The sequence below is a fragment of the Procambarus clarkii genome, chromosome 12 (assembly GCF_040958095.1).
Source record: "Procambarus clarkii isolate CNS0578487 chromosome 12, FALCON_Pclarkii_2.0, whole genome shotgun sequence".
In the NCBI taxonomy this organism is placed as follows: Eukaryota; Metazoa; Arthropoda; class Malacostraca; order Decapoda; family Cambaridae; genus Procambarus; species Procambarus clarkii.
This window is the reverse complement of record NC_091161.1, coordinates 3,254,717-3,278,969: the sequence shown is the minus strand read 5'-3', so window position 1 is coordinate 3,278,969 and position 24,253 is coordinate 3,254,717.

The following is a 24,253-nucleotide window of genomic DNA, read 5'->3' as shown; positions in this document are numbered from 1 at the left end:
TTGGGACACCATCAATGAAGCCACCTGCTCACCTTACAAGTGGTGATAGAGTCGTGTCATTAAGACCAGACACGAAGACTCGAGGAGATCGAACCAGCCACGTAACGGACCGGGTCGATTGACTGAAAGAGGGAGAACCACGACCTTTGGGTTCGAACACCGAGCAAGCAGTGCCTTAACCACTTAACTGCGTCAACCGAGTTTTCTCGGTCGGCGGGAAACTGCGCCAACCGAGAAACTCGTTTTGATTTTTGGTACCCATTCGAAATGCGCGCGCGGTTGGTTGTGTACGAGATGGATGCCTGAGGCCGTTAGTCAGGGGCAGCCATTTTGAAAAAAAATCCCAGAATGCCCCAGGCCCGAGGGTAGCCTCAGTTTTGATCGAGCTACCATGGCTGATGCACGCGCCTCCAGCTCCCGGTCACCCGTGGGACGCGCTGTTGCAAAACCGCTTTCTTCAGGGGATAATAAACAGTTTATTGTTTGAGGATGAAGTGGAATATTATGTTGATGACCCAAGGATTGATAGAAACATAACTCAAGGGTCTAGTGGAAGTGAAATAGATACAGATGAAGATGATGCAGTGAGCTCGTATCGTTCAGGGCGAGCGGCACGCACAGTGAAGCATCACAGGTCATCGCCCTTGCCAGAATTAATCCCACCACCACCACCTCCATCTCCCATTTTGACGAAAGTGATACTATTGAGTCATTTTCTGGGTTTAGTGACACTGCTTCTGATTCAAGTAGCATAGATGAGGCAAGGGCTAGCAGCTCCCGTCGTCTTGGTGTTACCAGATGCAGATCTGCTGTCTCAGCAAGTCGCCCTGCCAAGCGCCGCCATGTATCCCCTATCGACGACACTGACGACAGTGTTGCCTCTACATCTACTTTCCCTGATCGCCCTACTAGTAGACAAGGTAGAAGACCTGCAACTCCTACCCATAGGAGATTTAGTGCCAGAAAAACGCACCCGTAGGAGTCGCTCATGTAGGTGCTAAAAGGAGAACGGCTGAACTTGGGTGGAAGGATTGTGATTTCTTGTACCACACAAACCTCAATTTGATGATAGGGATGTGGGGGTTGCACCCATGTCCCCGTACACAGGTGAAGACATGACGGAAATGGACTATTTTTGTGCATATTTTGATGAGCAGTTCATGCAACATCTTGTTGCCAAAACCAACAGATATGCAGGGCAACTTATTGAAGCTGGAATATTACAGGCTTCACGTATGATACGTTGGAAGAACACTACTGTGGCTGAGCTGTATGTGTTCTTTGCTCTATGCTCCAAAAACATTGACGGAAATGGACTATTTTTGTGCATATTTTGATGAGCAGTTCATGCAACATCTTGTTGCCAAAACCAACAGATATGCAGGGCAACTTATTGAAGCTGGAATATTACAGGCTTCACGTATGATACGTTGGAAGAACACTACTGTGGCTGAGCTGTATGTGTTCTTTGCTCTATGCTCCAAAAACATTCGGAGAAGCAAGTTATTCAGGATTATTGGAACAAAGAAGCTGCTGTTCCATCACCTGTGTTCAACAAATACATGTCACTAGACAGGTTCCTGCTACTACTATGGTGCCTGCATTTTGAAAACCTTGAAAATTTTGATAGAAATTATCGACTTTGGAGAGTGCGAAAAGTGTTCAATGATCTCAAAAGGGAAATTTCATGATTACTTTGTACCTGGACAGAATGTTGTCATTGATGAATCCCTTGTTCTTTTCAAGGGACGTCTTCTCTTCAAACAGTACATGCCATCGAAACGGCAACACTTTGGCCTCAAATTTTTTGTACTGTGGGACTGTGAAACCGGAATGGTGATCGATAATATATCATATTCTGGTACAGATGTAGACCCTCAGACGATCCTCTCGGGTTTTCTGGCAGTGTAGTGAAGACGCTAATGGAACCATTGCTGAGCAAGGGGCACACTCTGTACACTGACAATTATTATACGAGTCCCCCTTGCTAACAAAGTTCTTGCATGAACATAACACGGGAGTGTGTGGCACTGTAAAGACAAATAGGAAAAAATGCCGTTTTTTTTTTTTAAATAATATTGGTGTAGGTGATTGTGAACTTAGAAAATGTGACAAAATATTGGCAGTGCGTTGGAAAGACAAATGTGAAGTCAATATGTTGACAACTATTCACACTGGTGAAATGCTTGAAAGTGGCAAAGTGAGGTATCGAGGTGATGGATCATTGTTCAAGCCGGATTGTATCATTGACTACAATATAAATATGAGACTTGTAGATAAATGTGACATGATGGTTGGTGCCGTCGAGTGTGTCCGCAGAACTGTAAAGTGAACCAGGTAATTCTTCTTTCATCTTGTGGACGTAACAGTGCTCAACTGTTTCAACATGTTTTTGATGAAAACGGGCAAAAAACCTTCAATTCGAGTGTTTAGTCAAGCTCTGCTGTCGCAATTACTCACCAAGTATGGCCAGGAAGAAAGCGCAAGAACAGTTTATCATGCCCCAACCAGAGCGCATTTAGTTTCCAACCGACTGGCTGGTAAAGAGGCTTTTGCAATTCACAAGCCTGCCTACCTACCACCTACAGGACCTAAGGTCAAAGGCATACGTGAGTGCATTGTTTGCAAGCATTCAGAACGAAAACCAAGGAAGCGAAAATCTGTGTGTACCATATGTGTCGAGTGCAAAGTCCCGCTGTGTCTCATGGACTGCTTCTTTGAATATCACTCACTTGCTAAGTACTAAGAGTGTAATAGTGTGTCTTACTGTGTAAATAGTGTGTGAAACTGTATATGTATTATTAGTGAAAGTAAAACCAGAAATATTGCAACAATAAACCTTTATTGAGGACACTTTAGTGACCCATGTATCACAGTTCCATGGAACATTATGGACGTTATACTTTATATACATTGTCAGGACACACATATACATCTGATACGATATGAGAAAAACATTAGAAAGCATTGAAAATACATAGAAATATTATTTGTACATATAATTGTGGCAACTGGCGGGTCTTGAATGACCCGCGCGACCGTGTCTGGGCGACTCACGCACCAGCGACCAGCCCATGATGACGTCACAGTGCACCTTGTCCACCTCCTCACAGCCAAAGTAAGTGGAATTTGACATTATTTTTTATATACACGTGTTCAGGGAAGGGAATTTATTATTTTAAAAAGAAAAAATAATTTTTTGGGAACACTTGATTTCATGCGTACCAGGGGAATTTCACAATAAAGTCGGCGCAGCACGGTGGTTGAACCAAGGCCGGGCTGGCCACCATTAGGCCAAAAGGACATCTCTTCCTTGGTAAGTCTCCAAGCGAGCATGGACCGAGAGCAACAGCAGAACTGGGGGGAAGAAGTACAGGTAACCCCACCTTGACCAGTCCTGCCTGAAGGCATCGACCCCGATGGCCTCGCAGTAGGGGGGTTACCTTGAGGTAATTTCGGAGCTTAGCGACCCCGCAGCCCAGTCGTCGACCAGGCCTCCTTGTTGTTGGACGGGTCAACCATACGCAAGAGAGAGAGACAGCTGTCTGTCTCGGCTGTTTGCACCCTGACGTATGAGTCACAGCCTGGTTGATCAGGTATCCTTTGGAGGTGTTTGTAAAGTTCTCTCTTAACACTGTGAGGGGTCAGCCAGCTACTACACCCTTATGTGTAGTAGAAGCGTGTTGAGCAGTCTCTGACCTCTGATGTTGACAGAGTTCTATCTCTCTATTGCCACAAAACACAGGCTGATACCTCGTTATCTGGGGGAAAGGCGCCACATACAAAGGGAAACACCTCGACCAAGCAGACGCAAAGAGGTCCACATCCAGGAGCCCGTACATCCGGCAGAACCAATCGAAGGAGTTGGCATGGACTGGGGAATAAACCGAGACAGGCCATCTGCCAGGACGTTGGACACCCCCTGAAAGTGAATGGCTAGGAGAGCCAAACCCCAAGAATTCAGCAGACAAGTCACCCGAAGAGACCAGCACCGAAGAGCCAAGAACCGCATCGAACCCGCTCGGTTCAGGCAATGAACCACCAGGGAGCAGTTCGAATAGAGCAAAATCGTTGATCCATGAGTGACCCGAACCCCCTGAAGCAGCATCCACACTGCTTCAAACCCCCACACTGTGCTGTGGGCCCGACGGAAGTATAGACCCCACCGCCCCTGGCTGGGCTGGTGAGCACTGGTCACAAAACCTGAGCAAAGAGATGACGCATACGTGAACACATCGAGACAGGGCTCTGGTAGGCCGCAAGACACTGAACCCTGAAAAACCCAAATAGGAAGTTGGCCGAACCCAGCGTCAGGACCCTGTTCGACCGCCAAAAAACCCGTGCCCGAATGTCAGCCCCGGACATGTTACCAAAGACGGCAGCAAGAGCAGCAAACTTACGAACGTCATGGGCACAGAAATAGACTGCAGGCTGGCTAGACTTAATAACCCTGCGGACGACCTAAGAGACCTGTATCTGCGAACAGGAAAGAAGGGAAACCGGATCAACCCAAAGCGCGTCCACGGACACAGAAGCCGTGGGGCACAAACAACGGCAGTGGCCCGCAAACGGACAACACATGATGCAGCCTCGGCCTGACCAACCAAGCATCAACAACCCAAGGATCCCCCAGAAAGCAGCAGTCTCATTCTTTGCCAGAAAAGAAGGAGACTGCTCTGGGAGAAAAGAAGGAGACTGTTGTGCAGATGAACAACCTATTTCCACGACCGAAAGAGCAGAAACCCCTGCGCTGGAGAAGAGCATGACGCTCTCCGACCTTACCCCCAGAGGCCAATGCCAACAGCAAAAATCTTCGAAAAACAATCCTGAACCGAAAGAGCCACAACAAACCGAAGAGAAAAGAGATAGGAGAGCACTCGATCCAAAAACTAGGACGAATCAGGCGGCGCATAAGCAGGCCGGAGGTGAAACAATGCACAAAACGGTGCAGAAGTAATATCTATACCGAAAGCCAGCTGAAGCAGCTCCGCCAGCACCACACGATCGGAGTAAGTCCCTGATCATTTTTGGCTGCAAAGAAAAGGCGATAACATCTAGGTCAGAAAGAGCTGTAGAAGAAGCTAAAGTAGTAGATAAAATTGTTGGCCTCGTGGAAGGTCTTACAAACAGAGAGAATGTGTGCGACTACAGGAGAATAGGCAGGTACGTAAAAGGGAAAGATCGACCTTTGAGGATCACCCTAAACGGTGCCAAACAGATGGAAGAAGTACTAAGGAATGCTAGAAAATTGCAAAGGGATGAGGATGGGAAAGGGTGGTCGTTAAGACGAGATCTTTCAAAAGAAGATAGAGAGAAGCTGAAACTGAACCTCGCCGAGGCAAAACATTTAAATGAGAGCAGGAATGAAGAAGAAATAAATTCTTTTTTCTACAAAGTGATAGGGGTAGGCAAACCAGTAAAGTGGTACATAAAGGCAAACCAACAAAATCAATAGAGAGAGGGGGAGTGAAGAATAAGGAGAGGGGGAACAAGTTCCTGAAGATTGCATACACCAACATAGATGGAGTGAGATCGAAGATACTGGAGTTAAGTGATGTAATACAGCTGCAGACACCAGACATTGTTGCACTCACGGAGACAAAACTTGAAGATGTAATTTTAAATGAGGTCATATTCCCAAGGGGCTACTCAATTTGGAGACGGGACAGAAAAATTAGGAAAGGCGGTGGCGTTGCTGTGCTGGTAAAAGAACACCTAAAGGTGAAGGAAATAATGACTGCCAATCCACAAGAAGTTGACATAATAGCACTAGAGATCTGCTATGAGGATGATAAACTAATGATGATAAATGCATATAGTCCACCGCCAAGCAGCACATGGTCAAAGGAGGAGCTAGATAGTAAACGTGAAGGTCTTATAACAATAATGAGAGAGATTATAGCGAGAGCGGATAACGATAGATCACGACTGTTGATAGTCGGTGACTTCAACTTGAAATCCATAGACTGGGAAGCATATGAAGCTAAAACAGAAGATTTTTGGACCTGTAAATTTGTAGACCTCATCTTGGAAACATTCTTGTATCAACATGTTAAACAAGCTACGAGGATGAGGGAAGGGGACGTTCCCTCCATGCTAGATTTGATATTTACCAGGAAGGAGGAAGAGATATTTGACATTCAGTACCTTCCTCCCTTGGGTAAAAGTGACCATGTCTTTTTGGGAATAAAGTATGCAATGCGTTATAAGCTGGAAGAAAATAAGGAGGTTGAAGCAGTTGAAAAACCAGACTTCAGGAGAGGACATTATGGTGACCTTAGAAATTTTTTTAGTGAGTATAATTGGACAGACTTGATGCTAGGCAAGGAAGTGAATGAGATGTATGGCAAGTTTTGTGAAATATATGATAAAGGCACAAAAAAATTTATACCAAAACAGAGATGCAGGACCAGAAAACAGGATTGGTTCGACAGAAATTGTGAGAGGGCAAGAGACCAAAAGACACAAAAATGGAATCAGTATAGGAAGAGGCCAAACCCCCAAACATACCAGCGATACAAAGATGCGAGAAACAATTATACAGCAGTAAGGAGAGAGGCAGAAAGAAATTTTGAAAAAGGGATAGCAGATAAATGTAAAACAGAACCGGGCCTATTCTACAAATTCATAAACAACAAATTGCAGGTAAAGGATAATATCCAGAGGTTGGAAATGGGAAACAGATTCACGGAAAATGAAAAGGAAATGTGTGAAACATTAAATGAAAAGTTCCAAAGTGTGTTTGTACAAAATGAAATCTTCAGAGAACCAGACACAATAAGAATTCCAGAGAACAACATAGAGCGGATAGAGGTGTCTAGAGATGAAGTGGAAAATATGCTAAAGGAGCTCGGGAGGAACAAAGCAGCTGGCCCAGATGGCGTTTCACCATGGGTTCTGAGAGAATGTGCATCTGAGCTCAGCATTCCACTTCACCTGATCTTTCAGGCATCCCTGTGTACAGGAATCGTAGCAGACGTGTGGAAACAGGCTAACATAGTTCCAATCTACAAAAGTGGCAGCAGGGAAGACCCCCTCAATTATAGACCTGTATCATTGACAAGTGTAATAGTGAAAGTATTGGAAAAGCTAATCAAAACTAAATGGGTAGAACACCTGGAGAGAAATGATATAATATCAGACAGACAGTATGGTTTTCGATCAGGAAGATCCTGTGTATCGAATTTACTCAGTTTCTATGATCGGGCCACAGAGATATTACAGGAAAGAGATGGCTGGGTTGACTGCATCTATCTGGACCTAAAAAAGGCTTTCGACAGAGTTCCACATAAGAGGTTGTTCTGGAAACTGGAAAATATTGGAGGGGTGACAGGTAAGCTTCTATCATGGATGAAAAATTTTCTGACTGATAGAAAAATGAGGGCAGTAATCAGAGACAATGTATCGGAATGGAGAAATGTCACAAGTGGAGTACCACAGGGTTCAGTTCTTGCACCAGTGATGTTTATTGTGTACATAAATGATCTACCAGTTGGTATACAGAATTATATGAACATGTTTGCTGATGATGCTAAGATAATAGGAAGGATAAGAAATTTAGATGATTGTCATGCCCTTCAAGAAGACCTGGACAAAATAAGTATATGGAGCACCACTTGGCAAATGGAATTTAATGTTAATAAATGTCATGTTATGGAATGTGGAATAGGAGAACATAGACCCCACACAACCTATATATTATGTGAGAAATCTTTAAAGAATTCTGATAAAGAAAGAGATCTAGGAGTGGTTCTAGATAGAAAACTATCACCTGAGGACCACATTAAGAATATTGTGCAAGGAGCCTATGCAATGCTTTCTAACTTCAGAATTGCATTTAAATACATGGATGGCGATATACTAAAGAAGTTGTTCATGACTTTTGTTAGGCCAAAGCTAGAATATGCAGCTGTTGTGTGGTGCCCATATCTTAAGAAGCACATCAACAAACTGGAAAAGGTGCAAAGACATGCTACTAAGTGGCTCCCAGAACTGAAGGGCAAGAGCTACGAGGAGAGGTTAGAAGCATTAAATATGCCAAAACTAGAAGACAGAAGAAAAAGAGGTGATATGATCACTACGTACAAAATAGTAACAGGAATTGATAAAATCGACAGGGAAGACTTCCTGAGACCTGGAACTTCAAGAACAAGAGGCCATAGATTTAAACTAGCTAAACACAGATGCCGAAGAAATATAAGAAAATTCACCTTCGCAAATAGAGTGGTAGACGGTTGGAACAAGTTAAGTGAGAAGGTGGTGGAGGCCAAGACCGTCAGTAGTTTCAAAGCGTTATATGACAAAGAGTGCTGGGAAGACGGGACACCACGAGCGTAGCTCTCATCCTGTAACTACACTTAGGTAATTACACTTAGGTAATTACGATACGAGGCGACAGTATTTGGCATAAGATGATAGTCCTGGAATAACCACGAGAGAAAGGACAACACCACCCGAACCGAAAGCGAAGTAAAACGACGAAGAGTCAAAAAGAAACGGAAGGACCGACAAGAAACTTCATACTGCCGCCGAGACACAGCCTGCAGGTGTGACACCATCAATGAAGCTACCTGATCACCATACAGATGGTGATAAACTCGAGTCAAAAATTCCAAATGCGAAGACTCAAAGAGAAGAGTGAACCAGTCTCGTAACGAACCGGGCCGATATTCTGAAAGAGGCGGTGCCGCGGAAAACCTCCGGGTTCGAACACCGGGCAAGCAGCGCCTGAAACCACGGCTGGGGCAGCCACCACGGGGCCAAGAGGACTACCCACCCTTGGTAAGTCTCCAAGCAAGCCAGGACCTGGAGTAACAGCTGAACCGGGGATGGGGGGGGGGGAAGAGGTACAGGAACCCCCACCTCAACCAGTCCTGCCAGAAGGCGTTGATTCCAACAGCCTCGCAGTCAGGGAAGGGCACCACATATACCGGAAGAAGCCTCGACCACGCTGACGCGAAGAGGTCCACCTCCAGGTGCCTGAACGTCAGGCAGAGCCAACTGAATGAGCCAGCATTAACCATTCATTCCATGGACAGGCCGTCCGCCAGGACGATGAACACCCCCAGACGTGAACCGCCAGGAGAGCCAAATCCCAAGAACTCAGCAGATGAGTCACCCAAAGTGACCAACCCCAAAGAGCCAAAGACTGCATTGAAGCCCCTCGGTTCAGACAAAGGATCACCAGGGAGCAGTCCAAATGAAGCTGAATCGTCGCTCCGCAGGCAACCCGAACCCTCTGAAGCACAAACTACACTGCAGCGAACTCCCGCACCATGCTGTGGGCCCGACAGAAGGATGGACCCCACCACCCCTGGGTGGCCTGGTGAGCACTGGTCACAAAGTGCTCACCAGGCCACCACCTAATCTTCCAACCGAGAGACGATGCGTCCGTGAACACGTCGAGCGAGGGGCTCAGGTGGGTGCCAAGGCACCGAACCCCGAAAAAAACGAAGAGGAAGCCAGCGACGAAGCAGCCGATGCAAGGCCCCCCCGGGGTCAAACCCAGCGATCGCGAGAGGCAGAAGGGACGTCCCCGAATGAACCAGAACAGCTGACGAAGCCAGACCCGACCCGGCAGGTAGACCATCATTGCAAAGTTTAGGTTCCCGCACAGACCGTCGAGCAACCGCCTGGTAACCCAGGAGCCCCCCCAGAAACTAGAGCATGCGGGACCGCAGCCAAAGGAGAGACTCCGGAGGAAGAGACAAGGAAGCGGTCCGAGAGTCCCACACAAGACCCAGCCAGGTCTGAACCTAGGAGGGGAATGAGATGGGACTTTCGCCAGTTCACCAGAAACCCGAACTCGGCTAGCTGGGAACCCAAACCCCTGGCGCGCAGACACACGGACCGAAAGGGAGCCCAAACCAGCCAGTCGTCGAGGTAAATCAACACCCGAACACCTAACAGACACAGACAGGCCACTACAACCCAGATAAGGCGTGTGAACATGCGAGGTGCCAGGTTCAACCCGAAAGGGTGACAACGAAAGTGGTAACCCTGACGCCCCAAAACAAAACCAAGCCAGTCCCTGAACCCCAGATGAATCGGGGCATACCAATACGCGTTCTTGAGGTCCAGGTACACCAAGTGCCTGGCTCCAACAGAAGCCAGACCTGGGGACAGAGTGGTCATTCAAAAGGAGGGGAAAAAAACCCCAGGGGTTCAGACAGGACAAGTCCAGAATGAACCGTTTGTCCACAATTACCTGGTTGATACCAGGTTGATGGGGGTTCTGGGAGTAGTTCTACTCCCCAAGCCCGGCCCGAGGCCAGGCTTGACTTGTGAGAGTTTGGTCCACCAGGCTGTTGCTTGGCGCGGCACGCAGGCCCACATAACCACCACAGCCAGGTTGGTCCGGCACTCCTTGGAGGAATAAATCTAATTTCCTCTTGAAGATGTCCACGGTTGTTCCGGCAATATTTCTTATGGTCGCTGGGAGGGTGTTGAATAATCGTGGACCTATGATGTTTATACAGTGTTCTCTGATTGTGCCTATGGCACCTCTGCTCCTCACTGGTTCTATTCTGCATTTTCTTCCATATCATTCACTACAGTACGTTGTTATTTTACTGTGTAGATTTGGTACTTGGCCCTCCAGTATCTTCCAGGTGTATATTATTTGATATCTCTCTCGTCTCCTTTCTAGTGAATACATTTGGAGAGCTTTGAGACGATCCCAATAATTTAGGTGCTTTATCGCGTCTATGCGTGCCGTATATGTTCTCTGTATTCCCTCAATTTCAGCAATCTCTCCTGCTCTGAATGGGGAAGTGAGTACTGAGCAGTACTCAAGATGGGACAACACAAGTGACTTGAAGAGTACAACCATTGTGATGGGATCCCTGGATTTGAAAGTTCTCGTAATCCATCCTATCATTTTTCTGGCTGTAGCAATATTTGCTTGGTTATGCTCCCTAAACATTAGGTCGTCAGACATCATTATTCCCAAATCCTTTACATGTTGTCTTCCTACTATGAGTACATTTGATTGTGTTTTATACCCTGTATTATGTTTAAGGTCCTCATTTTTACCGTACCTGAGTACCTGGAATTTATCACTGTTAAACATCATGTTATTTTCTGATGCCCAGTCAAAAACTTTATTAATATCAGCTTGAAGTTTTTCAATGTCTTCAGCCGAGGTAATTTTCATACTGATTTTTGTGTCATCTGCAAAGGATGATACGAAGCTGTGACTTGTATTTTTGTCTATATCAGATGTGAGAATAAGGAAAAGCAGCAGTGCAAGGACTGTACCCTGAGGTACAGAGCTTTTAACTGCACTTGAACTAGATTTTATATGGTTGACCGTTACTCGCTGAGTCCTGTTTGACAGAAAACTGAGTATCCAGCATCCTACTTTACCGGTTATTCCCATTGACTTCATTTTGTGTGCTATCACGCCATGGTCACATTTATCGAAAGCCTTTGCCAAGTCCGTGTATATCACATCAGCATTCTGTTTTTCCTCTAATGCCTCAGTGACTGTCGTAGTGCTCAAGTAGGTGTGAAAGGTACGATCTTCCCGCTCGAAATCCATGTTGGCCTGGGTTGTGAAGGTCATTGGTCTCCATGAAATTGGTGACCTGACTCCTAATCACTCTCTCAAATACTTTTATTATGTGCGATGTTAGTGCAACTGGTCTATAATTCTTTGCCAATGCTTTGCTCCCTCCCTTGTGTAGAGGGGCTATGTCTGCTACTTTAAGTGCATCTGGTATCTCCCCTGTGTCCAAGCTCTTCCTCCACACTATACCAAGTGCCTGTGCTACTGGCACTTTGCATTTCTTTATAAATATTGAATTCCACGAGTCTGGACCTGGGGCCGAGTGCATGGGCATGTTTTCAATTTCTCTTTCAAAATTTAGTGCTCTCGTGTTGATATCAGTTATATTTACAGGGGTTTGAATACCCCGCATAAAGAAATTGTCTGGATAGTCTGACAGAGCGCAGAAGAGGCCTGCCTTGCCAGCCCCGTACCTCCCCCCCCAAAGGAGGAGGAGCCACCCAATGCCACTGAAGGCCGCAAAAAACGACCCAAAAAGCCCACAAATTGAGAGACCAGGCGTGAGTGAACAGAGCAAGCCTCCCAGCCCATCGCCCCTTCAATGGGGCGAACCACGAAAGGGCCGACGCTCCACATAGAGAACCCGACCTGCGCACAGAGTGAGCACCGCGCCTACCAGGCGCAGACGGGACCAAAGGTAGCATCGGCTCTGAAAGTGGCACCTGTGGCCCATCTCGACGAGCAGAACCACGGGCCCTGGCACGACCCCTCCGGGAGGAACTCGCCCAGGACCCCCGGAGAACCAACAAGTCAGATGGGGAACCCATCCAGGGGCCAGATTCACAAAGGGACTTACATATGTTTTTCCTTCTTAGCGCCTTCGTGGCGGCTATGTCGGTATTCAGGCAGGTACACTAAGACGGAAAACCTTCGTAAGTTTGCTCCGTCAGCTAAGTCGACCACTCGTAACTTTACGTAAACTGGATACAAGTCAATTTTTCTCTACTACACAACACGAGGATCGATTGTAATGTAAACAAAAAGATTATTAGTTGATGAATCTCGTGAAGTGGAGTCCTTCATGTTAGTTATATATGCATTCTCTGCTTGAAACTTATAGTAAATATGCCTATTATGATAATAGAATTAGTTTTATAATAGAAAGATATTATACCAGTAGTTATTAATTAAATAAACACTGATGAACATGAAATATGAGAAAAGGTGATGAACCCTGCCTGATGGGAGCATTTACTATCACCAAGTTCACCTAGTAATAAGTATAGATGGGTATGTATAGCTAAGGTACACCCCCTATTTTTAATTTATTTTGTTTGGTTTTATTTTGAAATTAAATCGGTGCGACAAAATAAAAATATGCTGCACAAATGATGTTAGGTAAGGAGAAAGGTAAAAACTTCAAAACTTTTCTCATTAAACCTAAAGCTATAATTATGACTATATGGACTATTAAAAAAGAGAGAGGGAAGTAGGGGTCCAAGACCTCTTCCTGTTACAACTTGGGTGTGGAACAAGTAATTATCAAAAGAAGGTACCATGCCGGGAAGGCTATGTAGCAGTAAGGCAGTGAGGTGAGGCAGCTACTTATTTGAGGAATGCTTATTTTATTTACCTTATAAGCTGAGGCAGCTTATTTTATTTGAGGAATACTCAGCTGATTCCTTTACATTTAGCATGGAACAAATTTGTGTCCAAGACCTCTTCCTGTTACACAATTTGGCTGTGTGTAACCAAACTAGAAGTGCTCTACAAATCAAGGGACCCAGAATGTGGAATGACCTCCCGAATCATGTCAATGGCTGTACCTCTCTCAACCAATTTAGGAGTAAAACCAAGTACTACCTAATTAACTCCATGTAACTTACCTTACCCCCTAAATGTGAACCCATGTCTTGCTATTTTTTAAACAATGCTGTTTGTTCACCAACGTGTACAATTGCTGATTTCTACTATGTTCCCCCCCTTTCTTTATTTTTTATTCCTTCTTTCAACACAATTTATACCTAATTCCAATTACTATTAAGTTTTAGTTTAAGTGTTTTCCCCCCCACACCTTGCCCGAAATGCTATGAGTATTAGTGGCTTTAGATATTGTATGTACTTGCTCTGTCTATAAATCCAACATCATGTTTGTAAATCAACTATGTATGTACTTTTCCTGAATAAAATTTATTTATTATTTATTTATTAATCAATAAGTAAGTATTAAAAGAAGGCACCAAGCTGGGAAGGCTATGTAGCACCATTTTGTGTAACAAACTAATTTTTTTTTAATAAACAATGCACCTGTGTGGTAAAACAAATTCTGTCAGCTGTAAAAATATTGATGCAGTTATTTAAATAAAAAATATAATGAAAGAAATGTTACTGGTTTATTTTTATCCTATCTTTTTGTACTGTACAGTATACCCAAGGAAGTGAAAAATTGAGACATAATGCACAATTTAATGAATGATTCAAAAGAAATATAACTATTACATATCAACATGAGATCTTAATGATCCATGGTTAACATGATTTAATAAGGATAATACTTGCAATAATACAAACTATAATTTAAAATCTTTATTACTGATTTTTTTATTACGAAGCTTAGGTATACACAGCAATGTGCTGCTCCCCTATTCATATGGAAGATTACAGTGTAGATAAAAAACTAGCTATAAGTTCATCTAATACTCCCATCTCACAGGATGGATAGGCATACATGGGTAATGCCAAAGTCTGACATTAGCATATCAGCCTGGTATAGCTCCGGGGAGCCGACGGGGCTCCCCCCAGAAAACAAATCAACTAACTAAACAACAATTTCATGATTTTCACAAGAGGTAAGCATTGAATAATGGGAACATTATATTATAACTACTCTTGCCAGTTTCTACAAGACTCCTCTCAAACAATGTATTTTTTTTAACATGCTTAGGTATATACAGCAATGTGCTGCTTCCCTATTCTGTATGAAGGACCACACAATATAGATCAAAAACCAGCTACAAGCTCATCCAACATCCCCACCTCACAGGACGGCCAGTCATACATGGAATCAGGAGAGAACAAAATACTTAAGGCTGATCTATTAGCCTCCACTGGCAAAATCTGGGTGCAGCATTAAGAATATCTTCCAATATTCCTGAGTGGATGTAGTAATTACAGAGCTCAAAGTACCTCACACCATTTGGTATCTTGATCTTGAGGTTATCTTGAGATGATTTCGGGGCTTTAGTGTCCCCGCGGCCCGGTCCTCGACCAGGCCTCCACCCCCAGGAAGCAGCCCGTGACAGCTGACTAACACCCAGGTACCTATTTTACTGCTAGGTAACAGGGGCATAGGGTGAAAGAAACTCTGCCTATTGTTTCTCGCCGGCGCCCAGGATCGAACCCAGGACCACAGGATCACAAGCCAAGTGTGCTGTCCGCTCGGCCGACCGGCTCCCATTGACCGGTATGAAGTCACTAATAACAGGGCAATCGCAGATATAGTGTTGGAGAGTATGTCATCTCAAGTAGGGACACGCCAGACACTGCCCCAGTGTCTGGCGTGTCCTTAGTGCCGTGTCCCTTGTGGTACGCGTCGTGCCGCTTTAGCTAGCTTCCTCCCTTGCCGGGCCGGAGGGCCTAGCTGCTTCTCACTTGGGTGCCAAGCCGTGAGGTCCTTCCTTGCCCTCCGTGGCACCCTGGTGCGCGCCCCTGTGGCACGCCTGTGTGGGGCTCTCTCCCGCCGGCGGGTTGGCAACGCTCTGTCTGGTGGTGCCACACACGTGGCCCGGGCCCTCGTGACTTTCAAGTCTTATGGGGTGGGCCCTTTGGGCCCTGGCCCGCCTCTCCCTCGGCGGCCTCAGGGTGCTGGCACTCCTTTCAAGGTGCCCCTCGGGGCCCCCTTGGCGCTACTTTGGACGGGGCCACTTCAGTTTATTATGCCCAGGCTGCGGCCACTTCAGTTCTTATGCCCCAGGCTGGGACCACTTCAGTTCCTATGCCCCAGGCTGGGCCCCTTCAGTTCCTATGCCCCAGGCTGGGGCCCTTTAGTTCCTATGCCCCAGGCTGGGGCCATTTCAGTTCCTATGCCCCAGGCTGGGGCCCCTTCAGTTCCTATGCCCCAGGCTGGGGCCCTTTTAGTTCCTATGCCCCAGGCTGGGGCCACTTCAGTTTCTTATGCCCCAGGACAGGGCCACTCCAGTTTCTTATGCCCCAGGTAGGGCCACTCCAGTTTCTTATACCCCAGGTAGGGGCCACTTCAGTTTATTATGACCCAGGGCAGGGCCACTCCCATTTTATGCCCCACGCTTCAGTTCTGCCACTGGCTGGGATCACTTCAGTTTATATGCCCCAGGCTGGGTCCACTTCAGTTTACTGTGGTCCAGGGTGGGGCCACTTCAGTTTAACGTGGCCCAGGTCGAGGCCACTTCAGTTCTATGCCCAGGACGGGGCCAGTTTTGTATATTATGCCCCAGGGTAGGGCCACTTCAGTTGTTACGCCCCAGGACGGGGCCACTGCCGATTATGCCCCAGCAGGCTGGGGCCCCTTCAGTTCTATGCCCTTGCCTAGGCCAACTTCGGTTCCTACGCCCTTGACTGGGCCACCAGTTTCCTGTGTGTCCGAAAGAAACTGCGGCCTCCCAGGCTACTGGTTTATCCAGACGTTTCGTCTGCCATGCTCCGGCTGAAGTTGTTCCTGATGTTCCAGTTGATGCGGTACCGACTGTTAACGTCCATGCTACTGCGTTCCAGCTATCGAGGTTCCTACCGTGGACGTTCCTGCTCCTGTTCCAGCTGCTGACATCCAGCCCCTGAAGTTCCAGCGGGCGGGGTTCCAGCTGAAGCGTTCCTGCTGTCGTGCCTATTATTATCACTCCTTTTCAGTTTATTGTATTTGATTGCATTTTATTTTCAGCTTCATGTATTCATCCTGTTCTCTAACGAGTTATATTCCAGCCTTATTTTGAGCATAAATTGTTTTGCAGTTGCCTTTCCTTACTACGGCAGTTTCCTCGTTGGCCTGTTGCCGCTAATTTTGTATCTTCAGCAGCTGCTGAGGTGCCGGCTGCTGACGTTCTAGCTGTCGCTGTCCCAGCCATCGATGTTACAGCTGTTGCTGTTTCAGCGTTGTGATTCCAGCTGCTGACGTGCTAGCTGCTGATATTCTCGCCCCTTTTGGCAAGGGAAAGCTTCAGCTTTAGCTTCAGTTTGTTCCCGGTGTTCCCTTAACGCTAGCTCCCAGGTTCTAATGGCCCCTAATAGTCTTGCAGTTGGACTTCTACTTACCACTGAAGATTTCCCTGGTAGCCTGTTGGCGCTATTTATTTATCTTCAGTAGATGTTGATGCTCCAGTTGCCAATGTCCAGCTGCAGGTGTTCCAGCTGCGTGTACAGCTGCTGATGTTCCGGGGCAGGATTTTACATTTGGCAACGGTTGTTTATATTAATCCCTTATTTTGCCGCTTTTTGCCATTGGTGTTTGTGTTATACATGCTACGTTAATGTTGGTTTAATGTTACGGTTAAGGTTTCCCGGCCCCAGTGTGGGACGTTTCCTTATTTATATTTATACAGTGATTTCTATGTTGTGCTTGACCTTACTCTTGTCATTTCCCGTTTGGACCTGTTCGGCGATGTTTTAAATTTATTATTTAACAAATTCAATGTTTCACGTCTTGGATTTATCATTTAATGACAGTCTCCAGTGCTGCTAAATTTTACGTGGTATTGTTAATACTGTCATATCATTACGGTTAATGTCCAGTTTCTTTATTATGAGCGCAATTATCCCGCGACATTGGCCTTTCCAGCCTAAGCTTTGTGCTGTATTAACTTTGCAATTTTGTAGTATTGGTTTATTACACAATTTTTTGTTTAATTTTGACTATTCTTAATTGACAGCTTATTTTGAGCACAATTGCTTACAGTTGGACATACTACTACTGCTGCGGTTCTCCTAGTGCACCGTTGATGTTATTTACTATATTCATATATTTAATTTTAACTCATATTTCTTGTCTTGCCTTGTGAATTTGCAGCCTTCGCCTATTTTCTTTACCTTACACTTTCCTGGTTGATGGGGTTCTGGGAGTTCTTCTACTCCCCAAGCCCGGCCCGAGGCCAGGCTTGACTTGTGACAGTTTGGTCCACCAGGCTGTTGCTTGGAGCGGCCCGCAGGCCCACATACCCACCACAGCCCGGTTGGTCCGGCACTCCTTGAAGGAAACAATCTAGTTTCCTCTTGAAGATGTCCACGGTTGTTCCCGTAATATTTCTGATGCTCGCTGATAGGACGTTGAACAACCGTGGACCTCTGATGTTCACACTGTGTTCTCTGATTGTGCCCATGGCACCTCTGCTCTTCACTGGTTCTATTCTGCATTTTCTTTTATGTCGATCACTCCAGTACGTTGTTACAGTATTTTACTGTGCAGATTTGGGACCTGTCACTCCAGTATTTTCCATGTGTATATTATTTGGTATCTCTCTTGTCTCCTTTCTAGTGAGTACATTTGGAGAGCTTTGAGACGATCCCAATAATTTAGGTGCTTTATCTCGTCTATGTGTGCCGTATATGTTCTCTGTATTCCCTCAATTTCAGCAATCTTGCCTGCTCTGAAGGGGAAAGTGAGTACTGAGCAGTATTCAAGACGGACAACACAAGCGATTTGAAGAGTACAACCATTGTGATGGGATCTCTGGACTTGAAGGTTCTCGAAATCCATCCTATCATTTTTCTGGCTGACGCAATACTTGCTTGGTTATGCTCCCTAAACGTTAGGTCGTCGGACATGATTATTCCCAAATCCATGACATGCTGTTTTCCTACTTTGGGCAGATTCGATTGTGTTTTGTACCCTGTATTATGTTTAAGATCCTCATTTTTGCCGTATCTGAGTACCCAGAATTTATCACCGTTAAACATCATGTTATTTTCTGCTGCCCAATCGAAAACTTTGTTAATATGTTTTTAGTTTATCAATGTCTTCTGAGTTGAACTTTAGCAGCCTTTTTTCTAGACCTTTCCTCCAGTTTATCCAGGTCTTCCTGTAGTAGTGAATGTCTGCGATCACCAGCAAGGTGACTTAGTGTTGACTAAAAGACGACTTCTTGATGCCTGCACGATGCCTTCTTGTTGGCGCCTTCCTGTTCCAGGATGATTACAAGATGATCTCCAGTTGGCGTCAGGACGACTTCAGGACGAATCCCAGACGACTCCTAGCTGCTTTTCATGTTGACTGGTGGCAATATATTATTTATTACATTATGTTATATATTTATTCAAGTTCTTTTCTATTCACTTCGGGTTTTTGGTTTCCTCCCTTCACCCCCCCCCCTCCCTCTGCTAGTATTTGTAATTATTGAGTTTATTCTGTTTTTTTTCTGCTACTATATTATTGTTTTAAGCCTACTTTGCTTATGGTCTTTGGTTTCACTGGCGGATTTGGCTGAGTTATTCTCCACTTAGGAGAAGGACAATATTAGAACAATATCCAACTCTGTACCTTTTTGATATTCCAAGAGTACGACTTAATCAAACTAGAAATGCTCTACAAATCATGGGACCCAGAATGTGGAATGGCCTTCCCAATCATGTTAACCCTTAAATGGCGCATGGCTATATACCATTTGACACCCACAGGCGCATACAAAAAAAAAAACTTTTTTCTTCCTAACCTGTTAATTTGTGTTCACTGATCATGGGAAAAATAATAATAAAATCGTAAGTGGCATATATTGCCTGCTATAGGGCGGGGAAGTTTGGCAAAAAAACAGGCGTTGACTCAGCGTGCGTCCCAGATGGTCTGTTGCTCCCCAGCTGTCAGCCGGAGTTGCGACAAAGAGATAATTACCTAATTATTTCAATGTCTCTGATTGATTTTTCGTAGTTTTTTTTTTGCTGTAATATTATTCAATAGTGTGTAGTGTGATATTTATATAATAAAATGAGTAAATCATCGCTGTACTCAAAAATATGGTGCGCATATTGTTGATTCAATTATTATGTTCATCAAGCAGTGAACAAATACTTTGTCGGTTATTACATTATATACACAGGTTATATATAAGTATCTGCATGTTTTGTTCACCATAACGAACCACTAAGTTGGCATGCTGAGTGGCAGTGCCAGTGGCAGCCCGCCACTGGCTGCTACTTCCTCACTCCCTCAAGTCACCTGACTACCACATTCTCCTCCCACAATACTTTTTTTGCTTTTATTCACTATTAACAGACGCTATATATAAATATCTACATTCGTGTTCACCATAACGAACCAATAAGTTGGTATGTTGAGTGGCAGTGGCAGTATCAGTGGCAGCCCGCCACTGGCTGCCTCTCCCTCCCTCCCTCCCTCCCTCACCTGACGTGACACCATTCTCCTCCCACCATACTGTTTTACTTTTATATACACACGTTATATATAGGTATTTATATGTTTTGTTCACCATAACTGTACATCTAAGCTTGTATGGTGAGTAAAGGCACAAAGACGTAGCTACTCACACAGTTAGCTGATGGCGGCCGCCCTCAAGGCCAGACGCACTAATATTTCTCCTCCAACAATACTGTTTGTGGTGTTATTACGCTATATACACACATTATATATAAGTATCTACCAGTTTTATTCACCATACTTGTACAAGTAAACTGGTATGGTGCCCAAAGACCATAGTGGTCACCAGTAAACATGATAAATCGTGCAGACGACGCCACCTCCCTCACCAAAATGGCGGTTCCCAACCTATTCCTATTGCTGTTTATAACCTCTATACACTCGTTATACATAAGTATCTACATTTGTGTTCACCATAGCGAACCACTAAGCTGGTATGGTGAGTGCAGTCAATAAAAGGTGGCCACACACAGTCAGAAGACGACGCCAGAACCCTCCCCTCCCACAGCATTACTCCTCCCTCCATGGAGCAAAGCGCTAAATATCACCACAATCCTGCTATTATCAGAACCCTGGTCAGTTTTATCACAGTCAGGGGTCTTCTGTAATATATCATCGCTACATAATAGCATGAACAAGTATATAATGGCATTTTTAGGCGATGCTGTGGTCACAAGCTGAGCAGCAGTGCTGTGAGCTCATGCTGCGTGCATCAGGCTTGGTAGCTCACTCAATACTGAGGCCTCTAACACCCGGGAATTTGGCCCACGATTTAAAAAAAAAAATGGCATCTGTTTACAGGAGCCCTGATGAAGGTGTGGTGAACCCCGTGTGTTCGCGGGCCGTTTAAATCTTGCGTAGTACTCCAAAGCATCATATGAAGCAATGCACAATTTACTGCAAGTCGGTCAAAGCATCATATGATGCGATGCGCAGCTTAAGGGTTAAAGACTGTACCTCTCTCAACCAGTTTAAGATAAAAACTAAGCACTACCTAATTAACTCCATGTAACCTACCTTACCCCTATAATGTCAACCCATGTCTGTTATTTTTAAACAATGCTGTTTGTCGACCAAATTATATTTTGCTGTTTTCCTGCCATGTTCCCCCCGTTTTTATTTTTATATTTTCTCAACACATTTTATACTTTAATCTCAATTAGTATAATGTTTTAGTCTTTAGTGTTTTTCCTGCCCGAAACGCTTTGCGTAATAGTGGCTTTAGGCATTGTATGTACTAGCTCTATCTATAAATTCATCAATATCTGTATCACCCCTTGTATGTATGTACTTTACCTAAATAAACATTGAATTTTGAATTTGAACTTGTTACTATTTGCTATTGATGTTAGTTATAGTCACTTTTTGGTGTTATTGATCTCATGTCAATTCCCCTTTCGGCTTCCGGCCTCGCATAACGCCATAAATGTTGTTATTATTGTATCATACTACTACTAATTTAAGTTCTTTATTATTCGGTCCGGGTTTTAGTTGCCTTATTTCTACCCTCCCTCTGCTTTATTTGTTATCGTTTTCTCTGGATCACGGCTCTGTTATTGTTTATGCTTATTTAGCATAACGGTCTTTGGCCTTTACGGTAATGAGTGCTATGCTGGCGGCATTAGTTCTCAAACTATATTATTACTTTCCCTTTCTTTACCGACTTGCCTCCCCTTTTGTGAGGCACTTTTTGCAGTCCTGCCTTTTCCTTAGTCAAAGGCATCCGTAGTCACGGGCCTAAGCTGGGCACATCAGTCATGCCCCTCGGACGGCCCTGTCCTAGGCCCCTTAGCTGGGACATTCCGTTAAGCCCTTAGCTGGAACCCCAGTGGAGCCTTAAGCTGAATGGGCCCGCCCTGTTAGTGGGCTAACGGTCCTGCGACCTAGTACTTTGGAAGGAGTATTTGCACTTAACCTTATCCTTCTAGTGCTTATTTCTAGTATAAAGGACAATTTGAAATGTAGTCTCAAAGAGGGAATCAAAACTGAGCCACATACAGAAACTATTTGGATAGAATTGAACGAAAAAGCAAATATTATTATAATAGGAGTTATATATAGGCCACCAAATTTAGACAGAATGGAAGCAAAGCATCTATGGGATGAAATATCTAGAGCATCTAGATCTAACAGTATTTATGTCATGGGTTATTTTAATTTTAGTGGAATAAACTGGTTGAACAAAACAGGGAATAATGAAGCAGATTTTCTAGAATTAATTAACGATTACTTTCTTACGCAACACATTAAGGAACCAACGCGGGAAAATAATATTTTAGATTTAGTGTTAACTAACAGGGAAACAAATTAAGGACATCAAAATAGAGAGTGAGCTAGGGAACAGTGATCATAAAGAAATCAGATTTAGCATTGAATGGAATAGATCTGTAGGAGAAAATTCTGTTAAAGTGCCTGATTTTCGAAAAGCTGATGTCAATAGCCTAAGAATTTTTTGGGGTCAAATAGATTGGAAAGTCTTGGGTATGGGGTGTGGGCCGGTCATGGAGCTAGACGTGAACCCAGCGATAGGTGACATAAAAGGGGTTTTCGATGTGGATTCCAAATATAACCTATTTAAAAATATTCTAAGCAAAGCCCAGGAATGTAGTATACCATATAAATTGAATAGATCGAATACTAATCATCCAAAGTGGATAACAAAGAATCTGAAGAACCTTAATAGGTAAAAAGAGAGCGTGGTACAAAAGGATTAAGAATGGGGAAGTCAGTTTAGAACAGGAATTCGTACAACTGGTTAGAAATACTAAAAGAGATAAGAAAAGTAAAAAGAAACTACGAAGTTCGCATAGCAAAGCAAGCGAAGACAAATCCTAAAGAGTTTTCCAATTATACCGGACAAAGATTAAGGAAAGGATAGGTCCATTAAAAACTGAGACAGGTCAAATAACAGATAGTGATAAAGAGATGAGTAGTATTTTTAATAAATATTTTATATCTGTATTTACTAAAGAGGAACTTAACAATATGCCTTCAGCCAAACAAGTCTATCTGGGTGGTGACGAGGACAGGTTGACTAGTTTAGCAGTTACCAGGGAGGATGTAATTAAACAAATAGTAAAGCTCAAACCAAACAAATCCCAGGGCTGGATAAAATCCCCAGGGCTGGATAAAGTGTTTGCCAGGGTGCTTAAAGAATGCAAAGAGGAGCTTTGCGACCCACTGTCTACCATTTTTAATAAATCAAGTCAGGCAGAGTGCCAGAGTTATGGAAAGTTGCTAATATGATACCAGTTTTTAAGAAAGGAGATAGATCGCTTGCGTCAAACTATCGCCCAATTAGCCTAACGTCTATTGTGGGAAAGTTACTCGAATCGATAATTGCAAATAAAATTCGTCTTCATCTTTAAAAACATAAATTAATAATTGAGTTGCAACACGGTTTTATAAATGGCCGTTCATGTTTAACAAATTTATTATCTTTTTATTCTAGCATAGTTGAGGCAGTTGATAGTGGTAAGGATTGTGATGATGTGTACCTTGACTTTAGCAAAGCTTTTGATACAGTGCCACATGAAAGACTGATTAAAAAGATAAAGGTTCATGGTATTGGAGGTGCTATATTAAAATGGATTAGGGCATGGCTATACCAAAGGAAACAGAGAGTTAGTATAAATGGAATCAAGTCAGAGTGGGAAAATGTTGTAAGTGGAGTGCCTCAAGGCTCTGTCCTGGGACCTCTGTTGTTTATAATTAATATAAATGATTTAGATTCAGGATTGAGTAGCAACATTTGCAAATTTACCGATGATACAAAAATCGTAGGGAAATTAATACGGAAGACGACTCACTATCACTTCAAGTTGGTGTAAATAGGGTTTTGAAATGGTCAAAGGATTGGCAGATGCAGTTTAATGCTGATAAATGTAAAGTTCTGAGGCTAGGTAATGATGATAGAGTTACAAGATACGAGCTAGATGGTGTTGAGATTGCGAAAGGGATCTGGGAGTTATGATTAGTAAGAATTTAAAACAAAAGGACCAATGCATGAATGTTCGTAATAAAGCAAATAGGACACTGGGACTTATTAATCGAAGCGTTAGTAACAAGACACCTGGTGTGGTTCTTCAGCTATATTAGCTCTGGTTAGGCCCTATTTAGATTATGCAGTTCAGTTTTGGTTGCCGTACTATAGAATGGATATAAATTCACTTGAACGTGTCAAGCATAGAATGACTAAGTTAATTCCCCAAATTAGAAATCTTTCATATGAAGAAAGATTAACAAAGCTTAAGTTGCATTCACTGGAAAGGCGAAGAGTTAGGGGTGACATGATAGAGGTTACAAGTGGATGAATGGACATAACAAAGATGATATTAATAGGGTATTAAAAG